The 7,651-nt window shown below is 45.9% G+C and overlaps 1 protein-coding gene across 6 annotated transcripts in view; it reads left to right on the top strand.

Annotated features, from left to right (window-relative positions):
- Window positions 1-1,425: 1,425 nt before the first annotated feature.
- Window positions 1,426-7,651, top strand: part of sema6a (sema domain, transmembrane domain (TM), and cytoplasmic domain, (semaphorin) 6A) — a 112,115-nt gene continuing 105,889 nt past the window's right edge. For all 6 annotated transcript variants that reach the window (XM_030359875.1, XM_030359871.1, XM_030359874.1 and 3 more), the window contains exon 1: window positions 1,426-1,861. The gene's annotated coding sequence lies outside the window, so the exon portion shown is untranslated. The remainder of the gene's footprint in view (window positions 1,862-7,651) is intronic.

Here is a 7,651-nt window from a genome sequence, read left to right as displayed (position 1 = left end):
CTTTGGCTGCCTGGCAAGATAGGCCCAGATATGAACATGTAATATGAGTGGAAACTAATGTGTACGGGTTTGTGTGTGTGTGCGTGTATGTGTGTGTGTTTAGCCCAACCAAGTCAACCGCCTGCTTCCCAGAACAAAACTTCCGGGAGAAAGAAAATAAAAAAGATGGGGGAGTGGTTGTGAGAGCCAAGTTTGGAAGCTAGGAAGGTTACGTGTGTATGGTTTGTTATGTTTGCAGCCATATATAGCATTTACATGAGCCTTTGTGTTATCTTTTCAGGAAGACTTGCTCTCTGGGACTGATGTTTACAATCTCTATGCAACTGTTCGGCCGTGGTAATAGTAAACAGAACTTTGAATCCCATCGGCCGAAATTTATAGTTTATAGTTGATGATTAATGATTAATTTTTGATTCCTGGGAGCCATCCAAATAATATTTTTTAATTAATATATTATATATTATTCCTATAAGATATATCCAATATGATAATGCATGCGGTTTTGTTTTGAGAAGCATAGATTTATGGACCTGCTTGAAAATTATTACGGTACAGGATTTAGGGGGCTGCGGACGGTTGCGGTAACCGATGAAATACAGTAAGTAAGCAACAAGTCGACAGAAATAGAGTTACACACGCACTCAGTCACCCATGCACGCGCACATGCACCCACGTGCACACGCACACAACAGCGTATACACACACAAGCACACGCAGCAATTTAAGTCAGGTACTCGTGGTTTGAAACATACAATGATTATTCAGACCGTATAAACTAATCAGGAAGCAACCCGAGAAAAACAACTTTTTTTCTTGTATCATTCTGATATCCTGTAATCTGGTCGCCTCCCCCAGAGAGGCCGGATAGGGAGCGCGGGGAAGGATGGGCAAGTCCTGAGAAAAGGGAGAACAGAGAACCTGGCCACCCACATTCCGTTTCGGCCAACTGCGCACAAAAACGAGCAGAGAAAAAGGCGTCTAAAGTAGAAGAGCCATGTGGGTGCGCATTACGGCCCAACCGTATCCCGTATCGGCATTGTTTCTGCTAAATGTGAGCTGACAGTTTGTATATAGCGGCAGGGCTCTTGGAAGTCTGGTTGGCTGACAACAATTAATCACGTGGATTGTATTAGCCTCATGTTGCCCCTCGCGTTTTTCTGTAAAGAAATCAATTTCTTTTGTTTTAGCTATTAGATCTCCAAGGCTACAACACATTAAACGCATTCATTTCATTTCTGCACCGAATTGAATTCCTCAAAGCGAAGCCGCTGAGTAAAAATAGAAACACAGTCGTCCAAGCCGGGCTCCCTTTGAAACAATAGATCCCCGTTCCACCAAGCACGCTCCGTTGGAAGCCTTAGCTCCTCCCTTTTTTGTGAGCGAGCGTGTGCGTGTGTGTGCGTGCGTGCGCGTGAGTGTGCGTGAGCGTGTGTAGCGGGTGGATGACAGCTGGGATCGCAGCGCTGCTCCGCTTCAGTCCAGTCTCTAGTAAAGAAGCTTCGTCTCCAAACAGGATGACCGTCGGCTTTCCATGGAAGTGACTGCGCTCCGTATAGCTACGAAACCAGAGGTCCGGGAAAGCTGCCTTCAGCTTTTTTTTTAACCCTAAGGGGAGTTTAAATGATACCACGGCGGGTAATTCTTCCTTAGTCTGGATTTTTCAGATGGATATTTGGATTTGAAGAGGTGTGATTTGAGCGCGGCATGAAACAGAGGAGCGCGAGAGGAAGCCTTGAGAGAAAAGTATAGCGCTCGTCTTGTTATTTTGAGAAGGGGGCAGTGCGGCTGAACTCCTCATGGATTACTGACAGACCCACAGCTACAACAACTCTACACGCGTACGACCATCCATGAACCGCAGGTAATGTTTCTTTGTTTACTTCTAACTTTGTGAACGCGTTTAGCCTCGTAGAGCATGCGTTCTCTAGCCCCTAGGCTTATTTTCTATAATCTGGTGGACGGCAAGTGCACATACACACACCGGGCTCCGATGTTTACTTCGCTGTTAAGTTAGTGTTATGGCATACTTAAAGAATGAAGGGTCTTTGTATTTATCGAGCTGAAAATAAGGTTTATAATTCGTTTCGCTCCTCAGAACAGTTATAGCGAAGCGGCGTGTTTTGGCACATTGCACGCTGATGGGATAGGCTACAATTTCATCCTTAATCCTTTTTTATGTTATTTTTCCGTCGAAATGTCAACCACTGCGTGGGTTTTGGATCTCATTAAGATTTAATGTAATGAAAACAATAATGGGACAGGCTTTTAAGTGAATTGGCAGAATTCATCTGAAAGTACAGATGCTTTGGGGACACAAGGGGCCGCTATGTGAAACCCCGGGGCCCATTATAGCGTTCACAATGTTTTTATCTTTTCAGGAACTATGTTTTATGATTTCTTACGTTAATGTTTGATTCTAAAGCCTATAGCCTACTTACTATAGAAAATACATGACATCAGATGGTCGATTCTCTCTATAGGCTATAATTAATCATGAACAATTACAATTAAAATACGTTATGAATAATAATTAAAAAAAGGCCTACATTAAGGGGGGGGGGGGGGGGGGGGGGGGGGGGGGGGGGGTGAACCGTTTTATTATTTTGGCTATGTAACTAGTCGCTCCCTAGAGTTATGCTCGAATTATGGCTTTATTTACGTCAGATTTGCCATTATTTAGCCTATTCAGTTAAAATATGCGGGATTTTTTTGTACATCGATCCTTTTACAAAGACGGAAAATATCGCTCAACATGATATTATGTTACCCACCCTCTCTCTCTCTCTCTCTCTCTCTCTCTCTCTCTCTCTCTCTCTCTCTCTCTCTCTCTCTCTCTCTCTCTCTCTCTCTCTCTCTCTCTCTCTCTCTCTCTCTCTCTCTCTCTCTCTCTCTCTCTCTCTCTCTCTCTCTCTCTCTCTCTCTCTCTCTCTCTCTCTCTCTGTCTTTCTGTCAGTCTTACAAGACCGGTGATATTCAGTTTCTGGGTCTGTACGCTTTCATTTTCAAGAGCGTATTGAGCGTCATTTCAGGAGTTCCACGTTCAAATTGTAATCATGATCAAGGTAAACGTTGTATTAATGGTTCCTCATTCTAACCCACCTATTGCTTATACGAGGTATTTGGTATTGACAATGACAACCAAATCAAACAAGTAATACCAATTACAAAATTGTATTTATAAACTCAGAGAGGAGACAGGAGCCACATAAATAACAGCTTGTAACTGGCAACACCCCTTTTTATTCACTTCTTTCTCTCTGTCTTTTACCCTCTTGCCCACCCCTACACTTTCTAAACCACCTCTCCTCTCCGCTCCCTCCTCTCCTCCCTTCCCCTCCCTTCACCGTTCCTCCTCTCTCTCCTCCCCTCCCGTCTCCTCCTTTCCTCTCCTCATCCCTCATCCTTCTTTCCTCTGCTCTCCTCCCTTCCCCTCCTCCTCTCCTCTCCCTTCCACTCCTCTCCTTTCCTCTCTTCTCTCCATCTCATTTCTTACTCTTCTTTTCTCTTCTTTCCTCTCATCTCTGCTCCTTTCCTTTCTTCTTCTCTCCTTTCCTCTCTTCTCTTCTCCTCTCCTCTCCTTGTCGCTCCTCCCCTCTCCTGGCCGTTCCTCTCCTCTCCTCTCCTCTCCCTCTCCTCTCCTCTCCTCTCCTCTCCTCTCCTCTCCTCTCCTCTCCTCTCCTCTCCTCTCCCTCTCCTCTCCTCTCCTCTCCTCTCCTCTCCTCTCCTCTCCTCTCCTCTCCTCTCCTCCCCTCTCCTCTCCTCTCCTCTCCTCTCCTCTCCTCTCCTCTCCTCTCCTCTCCTCTCCTCTCCTCTCCTCCCCTCTCCCTCTCCTCTACTCACCCTCTCATCTGCCAGCATGCACAATCTACCCGGAGGCGTTGTGGATAGAGGAATGATTCTCTAACTCTAAATTTAGGTTATAGATTATGAGTAGAGCAGCTCCTGATATAAATCAGTGCATCTTGGAGAATTAGAATGCTCACAGCCAAATAAGCCCCGTGACAGTTGATACCCAACAGTCGCTGATTGTATTTTATATGTGATTCTATATTTTCTCCCTCCCCTCCCAAAAAACGCTAAGAGGAAAGGGCGTCAATGTTTTGCTGGAATAGCATTGGAAATATATTAGCCCATTGTTCCCCATGCCTGATCACAGTAGCCTTTAGGGGTAGATTTCCACAGTTGACTTTCCAGCGTGTGTAGCATGGAACGAGGGGTAGAAACGACATGTCTTGTATGTAATGCATCCTTGTGCTGCATATGTTTTAAAGCCCAGTATTCCACAATATATAGGCTACAGCAAACAACTGCTGTCCCTGCCATGTCCATGGCATGGTGGTGCTCACATGTGAATTACAGCCCAGTTACCTTGTGGGAAGACAAGCAGCACCCTGTCTGATTTGGCTCCTGGAGCAGCAGAATGGACAGCCAGGCGGAGCTGAGAGAGAGAGGGGGCTTTCATTTAGAGCAATGTTGCCTTGTCCAGGGTCTACTCTACTCAACAAGGACAATCGGAACAGCATTGTGTGGGACTGATGTGGATTTGGCACACTCTGCGTGCCTGCGTGCGTGTGCACGTGTACTTGTATTTGTGTGACTGTGTGTCGAAGGGAGATAAAGAACCAGAGATGGATATTGATGTAAGAAAGTTAGGGAGGGAGAATTCAGAAAGGGCGAGAGAGGGAGATCAAAAGAGAGACAGCGGTTGAGAGATTGTTTACCTTTGTGAGTCAAGGACAGATCTGGGCGTCGTCTGAATAGGACTGAATAATTAATACATGTCTCTGCTGCTCTATGATCAAATGAATTGGCCAGCCGTTACGCAACGCCTGTATGGGCAATGACTGTAAACCATTGGTCCCTATTCGGTTTGTGTCAATAGCCAATAGCCAGACCAATAATGTGTGTATTAATGCATATTTGATGAATGCTATGTTTTATTGATGAGCTTCTTTGGTGTATGGACCAAACAATTTGTGGCTGTGAAAGCATCACATCCTTCTCGCTTGAGTTGTACCTGACTAGATTTATTTTAATAAAGGAACCATTTGTCTACGTTGTCTAAATCTTTTATCTTGATGATGAATGGAAGGGGTTCGGGTGGTACAGGAAAACTAACTGCTGTAATCGCTGTGATGCTTGGACATTATTTCCTTATGGAAATATAGGTCAGCATAAATATAGAAACTGGTATTTTTAGGACGTAGAGTCATAAAGGGAAAATAATCTTTTGAAGTAGGAATGCATTAGCGCCGGTATTGGATATCGGTGGGGTAGGGAATTGTTGTGTTAGCAAATTCACATAAAAACTGATAGCGTCATCATCCCACCAGCAACATACTATGCATAAAAGCTGAAAATAGATAAAAAATAAGAAATAGATAATTTTTGTTTTTTCCTCCACTGTGTAAATCCTTTGTGGTTAAGGAGGCACAACCCTCATGGTGAGGAACACAATAAACTTTAAACAGCATTAAATAGGAAGATATTAGCGTACTTCTATTACAAATTAGGTTTCTCCGTGGAATCCACACAAAATATCCGCCCTATCTACATGACCTTTAGCGCCTTCATCTTTTCTTCTTCTAAATGTTAGTTTAGAGAGTTAATGACGCTTTGTTTGAAAAAAAAACAACAAATATTTCAAACAAAATGCAAGGAGCGATATTGTTACCAGCTGATGATTAAGTAACTAACAGTGATAAATGCTAATATTCTCCCCCAGGCTATCTTAGAGCGTTCCCAGGGACCTCGTGTATCTCAATGTGTTGGTCCAATGTGCTGTGTTCACACCATGCCTCAGTAGAAGTGTAATCACTCGTTCCCATGTGTTTCAGTTTGAAATGAAGAAACGCGCACGCACACACACACACACACACACACACAAATACACACACACAAACACACACACACATACACACATACACACTTGTTCAAAATAAATACATTTTCATTGTTGTTCACACACACACACACACACACACACACACACACACACACACACACACACACACACACACACACACACACACACACACACACACACACACACACACACACACACACACACACAGAAACGGATGATTCTCTTTTCCAACCGACTGCCTTTCTCCCACTTAGCCTTCACTCCCCATCCCAGCCTCCCACCCCTCCAGCGCGCCATAAATTGTATCCATTGAATTAAGCGGCCATGTGTGAAACACCCTTCCTTCATACTCGTCGCATTAACATAATTGATTGCGCGCGGTGCGTGCCAACCAAGGGAGAGCCAGAGGCGAAGAGGAGGACCGAGGCAGCTCCGTTTTGGGCAGGCCGCCTCAAGTCCACGGCGGTATTGGCAGAGTGTCCTTCGACGTGTTGGCTGGCGCTCCCTGGCAGAGCTCTGTTGTTGGAAATTAAGTGACTTATCGGACGCCGGTCCGAGCAACCAACGCCACGCCGTCGCCCGGCAAACGGCGGTCAAGCCACAGCGTAGTGGAGCGGTCACCGCCATGAAAAATATCCCACGCTTTCCCGTCTCATTTTATACCAACTCCTGAGTGTTATTTCCTTCTTTTATCAGGCCTGTGTATGATATTTCATGTTTATTGTGCCATTTAGGCCGACATAATACAGACCCCGTCAACGTATTATTTTTAGAGCCTGGTTTGTCTAGCATTACTCCACGCTAGTGGGGATAAAGCTAATAGCGCCGCGCTTGCAATTCTAATCTCCGCGGAGCCCGAGCACGGCGCGTAGTACACCCCGAGGCCCCCGGCTGGATGACGCTCTCAGAGGGGACGTCAGCAGTATCACAGAGAGAACAACGTTAAGGGAAACCAACGGCAAACAGGCTGAGCGAGCTGCTGCAGGTGAGAGTAGCTATAACGGGGGGGTGGGGTCTCAGTGTGTTAGGGCTCATTAGGAAGGCTGTGCTTTGCTACACTCTCTCTCTCTTTGGTCCATGTGTGCGGTGGTGTCACACGGCCCGCAGCCAGGAGGAGCTCTGAGCTCAGCGGGATTCGAGCGTCAGGAGAGTAACTCAGAGGTCTCTCCAACGGCCACTTCAGTCGCTTCTCCAGGTCTGAGCGTCTGCGTTTGTGTGTGTGTGTGTGTGTGTGTGTGTGTGTGTGTGTGTGTGTGTGTGTGTGTGTATGCATGCATTAGTGCATGTGTGTGTGTGTGAATGCTTGTATGCATGTGTTTGTGGGAGTGTGTGTGTGTGAATGCTGGATGGAGTATCTTACTGGTTTGCTTTCCGACAAATCCCAATGTTCAGTGTTCATGGTGCACAACACAGAGGGTGGCTAATAGCAGAGTGTAGTGTGTGTGTGTGTGGGGGGGGGATGCATATACTCTATGGGAGATAGTATGTGCATGTGCACGTGTCTGTTCTTAGAGTGCACCCCCCCCCCCCCCCCTCTTAGACCCTAGCGATTGGCACCACGTCTCTCATCTATTAATCATAAAGAGCGTTTGCTCTCTCATTCCGTTGCCATAGTTTCAGGACCTGAGACAGAGTTGGGGTTCCTGGCTGCAGAGAGAGAGAGAGAGAGAGAGAGAGAGAGAGAGAGAGAGAGAGAGAGAGAGAGAGAGAGAGAGAGAGAGAGAGAGAGAGAGAGAGAGAGAGAGAGAGAGAGAGAGAGAGAGAGAGAGAGAGAGAGAGAGAGAG

Source organism: Gadus morhua, chromosome 6 (assembly GCF_902167405.1).
Source record: "Gadus morhua chromosome 6, gadMor3.0, whole genome shotgun sequence".
Lineage (NCBI taxonomy): Eukaryota > Metazoa > Chordata > Actinopteri > Gadiformes > Gadidae > Gadus > Gadus morhua.
This window is presented reverse-complemented; position numbering and strand designations above follow the sequence as displayed.